We start from the raw sequence: 14645 nt of genomic DNA on the forward strand, positions 1-14645 counted from the left end.
GACTGTAAGGTAAAAAAAAGAAGCTTGAAGAAAATTTATAAAATTTATATTATTTACATGACCTCTGCAATAACGATCTTGAATGACCAATCTTGGTAAACCAATGGAGGTTACATTAAAACGACATGCCATTATTTTCCTATTATTTATATAAAGTAGAAACTTCAGACAATGTTTAGTAAGGATTGGTTACAATCATATTTATTGCTGGAAATATAATTCAAACTGGGAACATTAACTCATATTGTTTGGTCTTCCTCTATTAATAGTTGCATTTTGGATTGATATCAAGAGGATTTTTCACATGATCATGATTAGATTGCTGCTTCTTAGAGGTGCTTTTATTCTTTTTGACTATATCTGTAATATTTAGAATCTATGAAGACATCAAGAGTAGGTGACTTTTCAGGCATGGGGCTTAACTAGAAGAAATAGAAGGAGCTGACCTGCAGTGGATTATTCATATGGGTTTGTCATTATTTCATTTTTAAAAAATATTTTTAAAAGGTTTAAATGAAATTTGAGAAATAGCATTAAAACTTTTGGAATTGTTTTATATAACTGATAGTTGATATAATTTCCAATCCTTTTGTTTCCTCCTTCATCCTATACCCATTTAGATGAACTCAGTGGGGCTTATTTCTAAGAAAACATATATCAGTTTACAGGTAGTCCTTGACTTACAACCACAGTTGGCACACACATTTCTGTCGCTAAGTGATGCAGTCATAAAGCAAGATGTCACGTGACTACATCACTTAGCGATGGCAATCCCAGCACTTCTCACTGATGTCATTAAGCAAATTCCACTGGTCATTAGCCGAGGACCCACTGCAATCCAAGCCAATCCGAGCTTGGTCCCTCCCAGCCTTGAGCCTCAGTAAGGTTCTCAGTAAGGTAAGGGACTGCCTCCAACTCCCCCCATCTACCTATCTCCCCCCCATCTCTGCCCTTTTGGTCACCCTGCCTTGTGGGGCAGCAACCAGCCCCAGAACCGTGTGGCTCTGGAGCTGCTTGCCACATTGCAGCTCAGGTCTTCTTGGCCCTCCTTCCCCCTTCACTCACTTGCATGCACCGCACCTTCCTTTCCCCTTTGCTCACTTGTACACACTAGTGCTCTCCTTTTCTCTTCACTCACTTGCAGGCATCAGTGCCCTGCTTCCCCCTTTGCTTGCTCAAACATACCAGTGCCCTCCTTCCCCTTTGCTCACTTGCATGCACCAGCATCCTCCTTCCCTCCTTCACTTGCTCACATGCACCAGTGCCTTCCCCCTTTCACTTGCTTGCACACGCCAGAACCCTCATTCCCCCTCCACTAGCTCTCATGCACAAACCGTGCCCTCCTTCCCTCCACTCACTCAAGGACTCTCCAGGTGCGCTTCCAGTGCTGAAAATGCACTTCAGGGGCATTTCCAGGTGCTGAAGGACTCTCCAGGGGCACTTCCATTCCAGTGGTGCTTCCAGGTGCTGAAGGACTCTCCAGGGACACTTCTGGCATGTGCTCTGCAGCTCAGGTTGGAAGCTGCTGGCAATTTGTGACACTTCCTCCTTCCTCCTGCAAAGCCTTTCTCCTGCAAAGACCCAGAGCTGCAGTACAGCATGAAAGGGGCATGGTGAGTGCAAGCGAGCAAAGGGGGAAGGAGGGTGCTGGTGTGTGCAAGTCAGTGAAGTAGGGAAAGAGGGCATGATGCATGCATGTCAGCAAGTGAAGGGGGAAGGAGAGTTCTGGTGCATATGGGTGAGCAAATAGGAAAGCAGGGCACGATGCATGTCTGCAAGCGAAGCAGGAAGGAGGGTGTGGTGTTGAGAGTGAAGAAAGGCTGAGGTGGGTGGGGGAGACTTACCCGAGGAACTTGTGACCTCCCCTACCTGCTTTCCCATTGACTTTGCTGGGGGGAAGCCAGCAGGAAATGTTGTGAATGGCAATCACGTGATCGCAGGGTGCTTGGCAACTGGTTGTAAGTGCAAATGGGTTGCCAAGCACCCAGATCACAATCACATGACCACAGGGGCACTGCAACAGCCATAACTTTAGGAACCAGTCGTAAGTCCGTTTTTTTCAGCCCCATCATAACTTTGAACACTTGCTGAATGAATGGTTGTAACTCAAGGACCACTTGTACAATGAGTATTTGAATATGGTTATTGTCTTCTTGATATAATTCCTGTACGATACTCTTACAGTTCCCCTTTGCACACTAGGGTTTATGAAAAGTGCTGGCTTCAAAAAAGACTGTTGAACAAGTTAGCCACATGTACTTTCTCTATCTCATGTGATTTTGGAGTGTTTTCACTTCATAATTTCTCCTTTCCCCCTCAGTTTTGCAAAGCAGATTAAGCCCAGTAATTAAAAAAACTGCAATGCATAAATAAATTTTCTTATATTAGTAAGACCAGCAGAAAAATTGTTAGAATTATCATATTTACCCGAAAGAAGATGATGCTTAGAGAATCCTCCAAAGAAAGGAAAGTTAAACAGTACATTCGTTTTAAATACATACAAAACCTTATCAGCTAGGCATGCCATTTCCAGTTGAGTTGGATTTTGTAAAAATGTATTTATGTGATACATTGTATATGTTCCTGCCGACAGCATACGCAACTGGCCAGAAGCCACATTCTGAAATAGGCAAATCTATGATAAAAAAATAAATTATTATTACCTACTATTAAAAATTAATTGCCTGTAAAATAAGATACCCCATTTGTAAAATTAATTGATCCCCCTTCTTTAGATACACAAACCGTCCTGTTTATCTCTCTCACATACAAGTGTGTACACACACACACACACGCAAAGAAAGAAAGACTGCAAAAAGATTGGTTCACTAAGCATGAAGGTATCAATGCTTCTCCTGTAGTAAGTATCCTTTTAGCTCAATGTCTCTTATTTCTGGGTAAATATGCCCAAAGGTTACATTCCAGGTAAATATACAGCCAAGCAGGAGATCCTTGGAGCATGAGAGAAAGCGCTTTTTCCCTGCTTCTTGCACAACAGAAACACAATTTCTGGGATGCAAAGATCTGGCCAAGATGACCCCAAAGATACAGAAAACACTACCTCTGCTATTATCTGGATTTTTACACCCCAGATACAATATCCCTAAATCTGAGCACAGTACATATATTTACAGGTAGTCCTTGACTTACAACCACAACTGGGACCAGAACTTCCATCGCTAAGTGATGCAGTCATTAAGTGAGTCACACCTGATTTTATGACCCTTTTTGCCACGATCATTAAGCGAATCACATGGTCATTAAGTGAATCTGGCTTTCCCTATTGACTTTGTTTGTCAGAAGCCCCCTGGGAAGGTTGCGAATGGTGGTCACGTGACCCCGGGATGCTGCAACTGTCATAAATACATACCGGTTGCCACGCACCTGAATTTTGATCACGTGACCATGGGGATGCTGCAATGGGTGCAAGTGCAAGGACCAGTCATCAGTCACTTTTTTCAGCACCGCCATAATGCCAAACAGTCATTAAATGAATGGCCATAAGTCAAGGACTACCTGTACAGTGTAGTAAGTCACACTGAGTTTAGTGGTTCTTAACCCCAGAAAAAGGCTTATTGTCCTATTCACTGTAGCACTGCTTTCCTTGTTTTCTAGGGATAGAGGCTGAATGTATTCAATGCAGATTTTTTACCAACTGATTTTGCAGAACCCTCCAATGTTTAGAGTATCTCCCTGGACTAAGAAGCTCTCCACTGGAGATACTCTCCCTTTACATGTGGAGGGCAAGAAGAAAAGAGCAAGAGTAGGAGGTTCCTGCTCAGCCTTCTTGCAGGAGGGGTCTCTATTTTCCACAGCTCTGTCTCTAATACTGCATTCTTGGGGAATGTAAGATGAGCTTCCCAAAGTAATTACATGGATGGGAGGACCATTATCTTCCATTGGGCTAAATATGGTATTAAAATAAAACACAAATGTAGCAGCAGATATCAACTATTGCTAAAAGAATACAACTTAAAATATTCAACTGCTAACACACACACACACTCAGATAAGACACACATACACAGAGTGTGTAATTTAGGCTGACCCAGTGCCCTTCCCCTTTTTCTCCATCTCTCCTGCAATCCCCACCAAAAGAATTGTGCTCCAGAAGAAGGGAGACCCAAAGTGGGGTGGAGAGATCCTGGAAGACATAGTTCAATAAGAGAGAGAGAGATGTTTTCAAAATTGTTTTACAACATTTGAAAAGTGCATAATTAATAAGATTCTGACTTGAGACTGAGATTCACAATAGCACCCTTTTAATGTATGTAACAACACAGTGCAAACAGATAATGCAAACTTACAGAAACCAATTCCCTTAAAGCTCCCTAATCATGTTGTTAATGGTTTCTTGTAAGCATCTAAATCTTTCTATCCAAATGATGTTTGCCAATGTATCTTTTTGCTAAATTACAGGATGTCAGACATGCTTCATGAGCAGTTTTTGGGGTCAAGTAACATTTATATGCTGGTGAAGCAGATATAAGTGTTATTTTGACATTACTGCATATAGCAGCCTAAATTCTAGCCTAGAGGCACTGAGGCTTGGTTTTATTCACTTCTGTATGTTTGAAACATAATATTTATTTAACATGCCATCCCAAGCAGAATACCAATTTATAATAGACAAGAATGTTGGCTTTGAATTATGCCAGACATTTTCCTTTATTTTTTTCAAAATTAATATTATTAACTTTGGTATTTTAAGAAAAATATAAAAGGTAAATGTATTACATATATTTACAGTGTGACTGCATCAAAATCTTTTACTTTTTAAAAAAAAGTTTACCCTCATATAATTCCCCTGATAATTAGTTTCTGTGTTTCTTCTTCCTTTCAAGACTGTAGGTGACTCCCCTCCTGCAATGAGGCATTAATGATTTCTCAGATCCAAGTGATAATGATGCCACCCATTTCCCATATAAGCCAGGATGAACAGAGATCCAAAAGTCAGATAGCAGAAGAAAACCAAGACGGTACCTTATCCACTTCCTCAGAGGTCACAGACCAGAGAGAGTTCCAGATAACAGGGTAAGACAATGCCCTGGTTATCACCAGAGTCTCTGTCCATGCAGAATCAAGACTTCAGCAGATCTGAGAGATTTTGTTGGAAAATGCTATGCAAACTGGTCACAGCAGGCAGACAGGTGATCCCAAGATCACCTCCCCAACAGATCTCCAACATGGTGACACTGTCACCCTCACCAAGCCAGATTTTAGTAATATATGCCAGATCTGCTACCTCATCAAATAACAAATCATGGATGAGGATGGTTTTATTGCAGACAGATTTGGCACTAACCCTCAGCATCCTGAGGTCAATGGCACCAGCAATCCAGTCACCTGCTCCCCAGTATGGGAGAGACAGGTTGGAAGTGAAGATCACCACCAGATTGAACGTCTCCCTTCTCCTGCAATGGCCTACTCGACATTCCCCACCATATCACCCTTGGCCCAACACTGTCAAGATAGAACTACCACCTCCTTCCATCAAGGACCACTAACTCTGCCTTGATGTCCTTTGAACAAAAAGCATCCATCCATTCCAAACCAACTGCCCACACCAGTTATCACACCTCATTGTCTGTTCCCCCAGTTCCACATACAGGACTACAGGATTTCCAACCTCTACTGTACAATACCTTGCAAAACTCCAGCTCCCAGGTGCCCTCTCACTAGTCCTGGGGAAATTCAAGACCTCACTTCCATCTGGCTCTCACCTCAAAAGGGGCCTTCTACACACCCTTGCTTCACCTCCTACCTGAAGCAGTATCCACCAACTCATGGGGGCAGAGAACGAGCCAAGCTCTGGGAAATTACCCCCTTTCTCAGGTACCAGGTAGGTGCTAGAGGTTGATCCACATACTCCTTATGCTCCATCAGTGGCACCCAGTGGCAATAATCCAGCCTGCTGCTGCAGGATCTGGCACCCCCTCTGCCCTCCTGGCCTGATCCCACTGACCAATTCCACAGCCAGAAAATAGAAACTGAAAAACAAGCCTTGCTAGCTCCAAAGTCTCTATTTCAGATGGCCACTTGCTCTGCAAGTCCAAAATGATGGCTCCACCACACCAACAGTGTCCAAGCCAAATGACTGGGTTCCATTGCCACTCAACTGCAGCCCAAACCCCCAAAGCAGCAGAAGTAAGTAACATCAATAATCAGAAGTTATTGAAAACTCTCATTCTCCTGGGGAAGCTGCATGTAAACCCAGGCCATGCCGCAGGAGACTGACCATCTTCTATGTCCAAACAAGCCATTCTCATCACTCACCACAATACCTTCAGACCAATATCTTTAGTTTTTTCCAAAGGAACAGAACTTCAGGGCAGGGGGATAAGTTGATAGAAGGAAAGAGCTTTATTGGTATGTTTTGGCTTGCTTCTCCTCCAAGGCTTCTATTATTAAATCCCTTCCCTCCTTAAGACAGTATCAGGAATAAAGACTAGTCTCGACACACATTGCTATCTAAGCAACTTGCATGCTTATATGCTCCCACCTGAACAAAATGTATTGATCAATATCAGAAACCCTTTCAGGGTGTCTGTTCATGCTGGGGTGTGAAGGGCAGCTGCCTGGGGGCAGGTCTTCTCATAGGTAGGCTCCCAAGCTCTGGAATGCTTTCTCCAATGAGAGATGTCTGGCATCTGTTTTGTCATTCTGTGGCGCCAGGTACTGAATTTTTGTTGTCTCAGGCCATTTCATCTCTTAGCCTGTTAAGATTTGTTCTATGATGGGATGTTGAACCTCATTCATTAATTTCATTTCTGCTGTTTTGCTTGCCTAGGAGTTACTACTTTTGCATACTTCTATCCTTTCAGCTGCTTTTTTACTTTAAATTTAAATTTAGATCAAGATTTTTAACACTTTTGTAAGCTGGCCTGTAATTTTTGTTTTCCGTATTAGGCAACACACACAGATAGACCACACACACACACACACACACAGACACACACACAATGCACTGTTAAAAATACAGCACAAATTAGTATTCTTTTAAATAAATGAGTAAAAATGAATGCCCATTTCCTACATTATATGATATTCCACTTCCTCTATTCAGAAATATTGGGAAACTGTTTTATAATAGAAATGTAGGAATCAGTATAAATCTGTTAATTAAAGCAAGTTTGGCTAAAGATCACTCATTTTCTGGCTTTAAATTGGAAATAAATGCCTTATATTTGCACTAGATGCAATTTTGACCTGAATCAAAATGGATTGTTTATTAGAAGCTGCTGGCATCTGGAGAAAATTGTGATATTATAAGATTGATGTTAATATAATTTTTCCCTCAGTCTACTGAAATTCCTCAATGGAGCCATCTCTATATATTGGTCTTTAATTTCTAAAGAAATTTATTTATTTATTTAATACAATTTAGAGGCCACTCAACTCCAAACAACTCTGGATGGCTTATATTTTAAAAAGCAGGAAGAGTAAAAAAATAAAGATACAGATCATGCGTGTCCAGATGGCAAACTCTCTATAACAAACCAAACATCCTACAGGGGCTTCTGCTCCAAGGACTGGCTGAACAACCAGTTTGCAATGGCTTTCTGAACAGTAGGAGCTATACAGATATCAAGGGGCGGGGGGGGGGCTATTCCAGAGAAGGCATGCTTCCTTGGTCCCAATGTTCCTTGACTGTTTAATTGAAGGGACCCAAGGGACACCCACTCTGTCGAATCTCACCAGATAGGCATAAACAATTGGAGACAGGCTACCACTCAAATAACCAGGTTTACCATGAAGGGATTTATAGGTGACAATTAGTGCCATGAATTGCACCCAGAGGCCAACTGATAACCAGTGCAATTTGCAGAACACTAGCATCATATGCACATATCTCAGCATGCCCATCACTGCTCACATCTGGACCAGCTGTTGTGATGGAATGGAATTATGAAGGCCAGGCTCAGGGAGATAAACATTTTCTTAGCGCGCCAGAACCGTGTGAAAGGAACAAGAGGATGAGACTGGCACCTCCCTGAGGAATCCACACTGTTGTGGCTGGATGACTTTGGGAGCTGGGGTTTTAGTCTGGGAAGATTCTTGCTAGTGGTTGTAGCTAATAAACATAGCTGGACTGAATTGGCATTGTCTCTTGGAGTTCCTTGGGCTAGCCCTGACAGCTGTAGATTCCAAGTGGTCTTCAAGGACAGCCTCATGTGGGGTACATTGAAACGCAATTCACCCTTCTTGTGTTCACCATGTAACATTGACCTTTAGCCCAACCCTATAACTATATCTTTATTTTGGATCAGAAGTACCATGAAAACAAAGTTTAGCAAATATTTCAGTATTAGCCAGAGAAATGTGATACTTAATTATTTGCCAGCTAGAAATGCAGTGCTAACTGGTTTATTCAGATTCCAAAAAATGTAATGTAATCCCCACTTATTTTAACATAATTTAAAAATTAAAAATTAAGAAGGATGCTGGGGGTGGGGTGGGGTGTAAGGAAGCTGTCTTGAATGCATTAACTGAATTGGTAGTATTGGGAAAAGCTTAAAAATAAATATATATCACATGGTAGCTCCATATTTATTGCGCTTAATTTAACAAATTATTGCAGGAACAACATCGACAGCATTTTCCCAGTAAAATTATTATACTTAAATGAACTTTTGTCAATGTATTAATTACAAGGACATGACCACATTTATTCTGTTGATCCAGTAATTACATGCATTAAAGAAATATTTATCAACAGACCATGTAGCTTTCTTGGGTACTGTGGGGGAGGGAGCATCAGGTTTCATTACCAAGTTGTCTTTACTTTTTTCAAGTACTTCTTTACTGCTTAAGAAGCTTCTTTTGAACTTTTTGCTTACGAATGAAAATGCAGTGGCATCTCATGTTTGTCTTTAACTTTCACCTAAATAATTCTTCATAAGAATCAAGCAGTTCAGACTTCCTAGCACACTGCTTACTCCAAGTGAAGTCTAGATAACTAAAGTTCGAAAGGTTCACAGCAAGTAAAGGATAGAATTAATGTTTCAAAGAGACATGAAAAGACATTTGAAGACTTTGTCAGGTGACCAGTACACTCTTCTGTTATGACTATTTAACAACCAAATTTCAACATTGCTTAAAACAAGAGTTTCATGAAATGTAGGACTTGTGGTCATGCAAAGAAACCACCATAGATAAGAACAAGCAAAAAGCATCAGACTGTTATTTATGTAATTCAGCTAATCTGACTGTATCAACTGTTGCCTACGTCTAATGGGAAAGAAAGAGGGTTGTTGGATTTTCATTATCATTCCTCCCTCTCTCTTTGTTATATTTCTGTGTTTTTCTTGTTTTTCTTTCACTGGACAACTATGCAAGTTCCAACTCTCTCCTAATGTCACACAGGGCATCAGTATGTCTTTGATACTTTCACTGGCTGTATAGAAATGGAACTGGATCTGGAAGATCCCACACTAAGGTAGCTTAGCTATGAACTCTGAATGGGCAAATCATTAATGACCTTCATTAAACATTATACATAAGATGTTCTGCAGAGGTGTCCATGTACTTTTCAATTATTCTATGGAAAGCGTGAAACTCCAGCTGGAGGGAGGGAGGGAGGGAGGGGGGAAGGAAGGAAGGAAGGAAGGAAGGAAGGAAGGAAGGAAGGAAGGAAGGAAGGAAGGAAGGAAGGAAGGAAGGAAGGAAGGTCCTTCATTTGTTCACATGTTCCTAAACTATTTAAAGAGGAAGGAGTTAGGGAAGGGAAGATTTAATCATCTCCTTTAAGTGCATGGTTGTCCCAGTGTGAAACAGGTATTAGCCAAACATTGAAAAATAAAGAGATTACTGCCCACATTGCTTTCAATAAACAGGTGAATAGGGGAATAATATGTATTTTACTTTTCTCCACCATGACCATCATGCATCTTTTGGAATCTTGGAATGAAATCTGTTTGTATACAAATATACATCTATATGCTAATAAAACTCTCATGTCTGTAACCTTCAACTGGGTGAAACACTGTATCGTAGGCCAACAATTTTTGAACCAAGTACCTCAAATGGGCTAACATACAGAATGTATCCAAAATCCAGGACCCATTACTCCCGTGGGATTGAAATTTGAGAAATTTGTGGCTGCTTCAGCACTGCTGCACTGCCACACCACTGCAGTCAGCTCAGGTCCTGTGATCATCATGGGCATAACCCTGACCTCTTTCCTGCCTCCCTCTGCCCCCTGCACCCAATTGGCTGGCAGCAAAACCCGACAGGTGAGCAGTGCTTGGCTGCTTTGGAACTAAAGCTGGAATTTTAAATCTCTTAACAGTGGTGGGCATAGAGGGAAGGAGGAGGGAGTGACTTGGATGCCTGCTGGTGAGGTAGGGCTGGCTGGGGGTGCTGGTGGTCAATGGGTGAGCCCTCTTCCTTCCTCAAGGGAGGGTGTCCTTGGGGACACACTGGAATGGGGAGCAGAGGTACAGTTTCCCTCATGTTCCGCAGCTCCCTTTGTCCCACGTGCTCACCCGGGCTCTCCTGAAGGTCATGAGGGGAGGGCAAATGGTGCAAGCCTATATTATATGAAAGAAAGAAAAGAAAAGAAAAGAAAAGAAAAGAAAAGAAAAGAAAAGAAAGAAAGAAAGAAAGAAAGAAAGAAAGAAAGAAAGAAAGAAAGAAAGAAAGAAAGAAAGAAAAAGCAAGCAGACAGGCAGGCAGGCAGGCAGGATTTCTGATGCTCCCTGCCAGCATCCCACAAGCAAAGTCAACGGGGAAACCAGCAGCAAGTTGTAAGTCACTCACACTTCCACTGCTTCTTTGCCCTTGGTCATTCTGTTTCTCTGTTTAGGTAAGGAAATATCTCTGAAATGATGATCTAGAGGGTCATAGGTTGTCTAGTTCCATAGTAAAAGTAAAGTCTCCTTCAAGCTGAACTCAGCTCCTAGTCACTTCATGACACATCCATGTACTGTTCTTGACAAGATGGAAGCAATTTGCCATTGCGTTCTTCCAGGACTTTTTTTTTTTTTTTAACTTCCCTGTATAGCTACAACCATGAGATTTCTGGTTGTCTTCCATCCAATATGAACCAGGTCAACTTTGCAAGGTTTTTCAAGATCAGTCAAAGTCACCTAGGTGCCACCATCTACAGTATATACCATAGAGCAAGGGTTCTGAAACTGTGGGCTGTAACTCCCTGGGGGATCATAAGCAAATCTGCAGGGGTTTCACTCATTCATTCTGCCTGGACACTCTGATCTCTGCCAGCACTGAACTGAGCCACACAAGAGACCCAGGCACTGAGGTTCTCCTTTGGCAGCCTTTGTACTCTTAGCAATGACTCCTGCAACAGTCCTGACCCACTCTCAAGAAGACTCAGACAAAATTCAGGTCTCCCCCCCTTCAAAGAGGAGCTCTTTCTGGCCTTCTTTTGAGGGGGGGGGGGTGACATCATGCAGGGTCCTGGCACTAGCCACATATTCCCTGCCCAGGCAGCATCTTCTACTTCTTACCTCTCTACTTCTACCAAGAATGACACCTCATGACATGAAACCACCACACTCTTGATTTCTGAATTTTACCATTTGAGCTAAATTCAGGATTAATGTGCAAGCCTATTTTCAGTTCATAAGTGTGATGTAATTTTCACTGATAAACTATCTCCCTAACTGGACTTGCCACATTACCTTAAATATGATCCCCATAAATTAACTTTTGGGATTCTTTCTTAAGCTGTCTGTCTCTCTCTCTCTCCCCCCATCCCTGAAGAGGAGCTAATTCCTTGCTTCACTGTTCTTCACTGAATTTGTTATATTCCAGTTTTTCATTTTATGCATGAATAATATAAATTATGGCTTTCAACAAGTACTAGGTTTTCCCCTACCTGGCCCCCTTGGTTGAGCATTCCTGAGAATTCTATGACCAGAAGTCCACACATTTGGACTTGGACAGAAATAACAGACAGCTGAGTCCATAGAGTAGAAGACTGGAGATCTGAAACCTCCTCTCCTCAACCCCCAGGCTAGGTCTTCTCAGCCTGGCTTAGTAGTAGAGGGTTAATAGCTCTTGCTGCCACTAACTATTTTCCAGGGGACACGTCCCATGGCATCTTTCCCTCTTCCATGCCTCTCAGATCTTGTGCTGCTCTCATGGCAATTAAAAGGTCAAAATAAAAGAAAAAAGGAGTGGGGAGGGAATAATTTCAATAGGTCCTTCTGGTGATGCACCATAGGGCATGCCGACTAAAGTGTTCAGCCCTTCCTTCTCTCTTTGGGAGTTAAACCAATCTCACAGGAAATAAACAAAATTGATATTTTATTAAAATAAAAGAGACTACATGTTAAAAATCCCTTTTATTTTAAATATTAAGATGCAAGTATTTTGTGTTAAAAGAGATATGAAGAGATGCCTGAATCATAATGATACAGCTGGCAACTTAAGTAAAGAAAAAATCCGAAAGAAAATACAGTGTTGTTCTGTTGAGATGTTAAGCAGCAAATGGGAAGAGTCTAGTTCAGGACTATTAACAGTTTTAAGTAGGTATAGATCTCATGGAAAAACACAATGACTTACCACAATGCCATTTTTTTATACCAACTCCAGAAATACTCCACTGTTAGGGGAACACACCGTTATTCTTTGGTGGAGTGAATGGAGGAGAGAGGGAGAGAACTTTGGTGAAAAAGACCATAAAACAATGCCATGGTTGACACTGTCCCTTCATTTGTGATATTTTGGTGGAATCTGAGAAGTTTAAGGAGACAATAAGGAGTGGAAGGTAGGTCAACATCAAATATTACTGAAGGGTCTTGCAAATGCAGGAAATTACAATCCTGTTTGAATATCATGTCGTGTATCTACTTAGATGTGCATTTTCTGCTATGTTTAAGTTAAACAAAACACTAAATGACTGTGTAGTATGACATCTCATTAATATGTTTCCATTCACATCTGTGCCTTTATTATAAAAACTAGGCTGCTCCAGTGATAAAAGATTAGGCCCTTTAATTAGAAACAAATGACAAATCACTGTTAACCCCATGTGACGCTTTCTAAAACTTCCATCAAAAAATCCTCTTAAAACATGATTAAACACAAGTTCACCAAATCTACTTCCTAGAAAGTGCCATTTAACAAAACTCAGGCAGGATGTTAATCCTGGGGGCGAATTACAGGTTGCCAAGGCATTTCCTAAACGGAGATTGACAGGGGATCATTTTGTTATGGGGCCACCTCCAGCGTGTTGTGACAACCAGTCATTACACCTCTGAGCACAGCACTCAGCTGTAGGTTTCCACAGGATGCAAATAGCTCCAAATGGGTTCAATTTAGAGAAGGCAGATAATGTATCATTCACTTCTTTAAGGTAGAAGCTTTTAATTTTCAAAAGGGGGGGGGAAGAACTGGAGTGTATTTCAGATTCTGGAAGGGAAAAAAAAGAACAAGTTAACAAAACACGCCAATGAAATGGATGCTCAATTTTAAAAACCTGTTACAGAAATAAAAAAGCATAATTTCCCAATTTTCTCTTAATCATTGTGTGTGTGTGTGTGTGTACATATGCAAGTTTCTCTGTGAACCTTAATGCAAACCATGTTAGTCACTCTTCTGAAATCAGTAGGAACTAACTGTGATTATATTCACATTTTCATATTTTTTTTGACAAGAATATAGGATGGGAATTTTAACAATAAGAACATCACCACCAATAACAATAACATTCAGTTCAGTGGGCCCTAATAGGTTGTCTCAACTGCTATTGAATCATGAAGTGAGCTGGAAAACATCTATATGAAGAGCCAGTATGATTTAAATAGGCGACCACATCTAGGCTCCCTTCTAGTGATCCTCTGGAGTTTTGCAGCTCGGATGGCAGCCCTAATTGTGCTGGTGCAAGTACCTGAAGTTGTGATTTAACATAACCATAACAGGTAAATTCATACAGATTTACTCTTGTAAATCTGGTTATCTTATGTTGAGGACCTACGTAGGTATGAAACTGGGTTGTCATCACATTACATACTCAACAAGTATAAACTTCATCAGCATGCATTTTTCAGTTGGAGAGAGATGACAGATGTTTTAGTTTTTTAAAAAATCTTCCCTTTATTTTACACACACAAAAAAACCCTTTAAACACCTGTGCACATTTTAAACTCCTGTGAGTATAGATTCTTAGAAGCCACCTAGAGAGTGAACATTTGTTTTTTAAACATAAGCAAAGAACTGAATGCAGGTAGTCCCTGGGTTAAGAATGCCCGGTTTAAGGACAACCCATAGTTAAGAACAGAGCCTATTGTAGCAAAATTTGAATTAAATACACAATGATTTGAGTTAAATATGCAAAGGTTTGAGTTCATTACACAATATTACTTATACAGTATTATACAACAATGCTATTCCTGCTCACATACAAATTTGACTTAAGGACAGACCTTGGGAATGGAACTTGTTCTTAAATTGGGGACTACCTGTACTTTCCTGGCACTTTGGATCTTTCCAAAGATTAGAAGGTATGGCTTGTCAACTCTGAAGTGTCTGGGGCTAGGATAAATTTTGGATTTGGGACCAGGTGAATTTTGGGTTAGGGTTAGGGTTAGGGTTATAAATCATTGCATTTATTCCCAGGCTATATTAGAGTTAAGAAGATCCAGGCTAGTCCACTCCATTTATCTGTTTAATTTTTG

The sequence above is a fragment of the Python bivittatus genome, unplaced genomic scaffold, assembly GCF_059951505.1.
Source record: "Python bivittatus isolate LINGU-HERP-01145 unplaced genomic scaffold, Pbiv_v1 ctg000480_np1212, whole genome shotgun sequence".
Taxonomy (NCBI): domain Eukaryota; kingdom Metazoa; phylum Chordata; class Lepidosauria; order Squamata; family Pythonidae; genus Python; species Python bivittatus.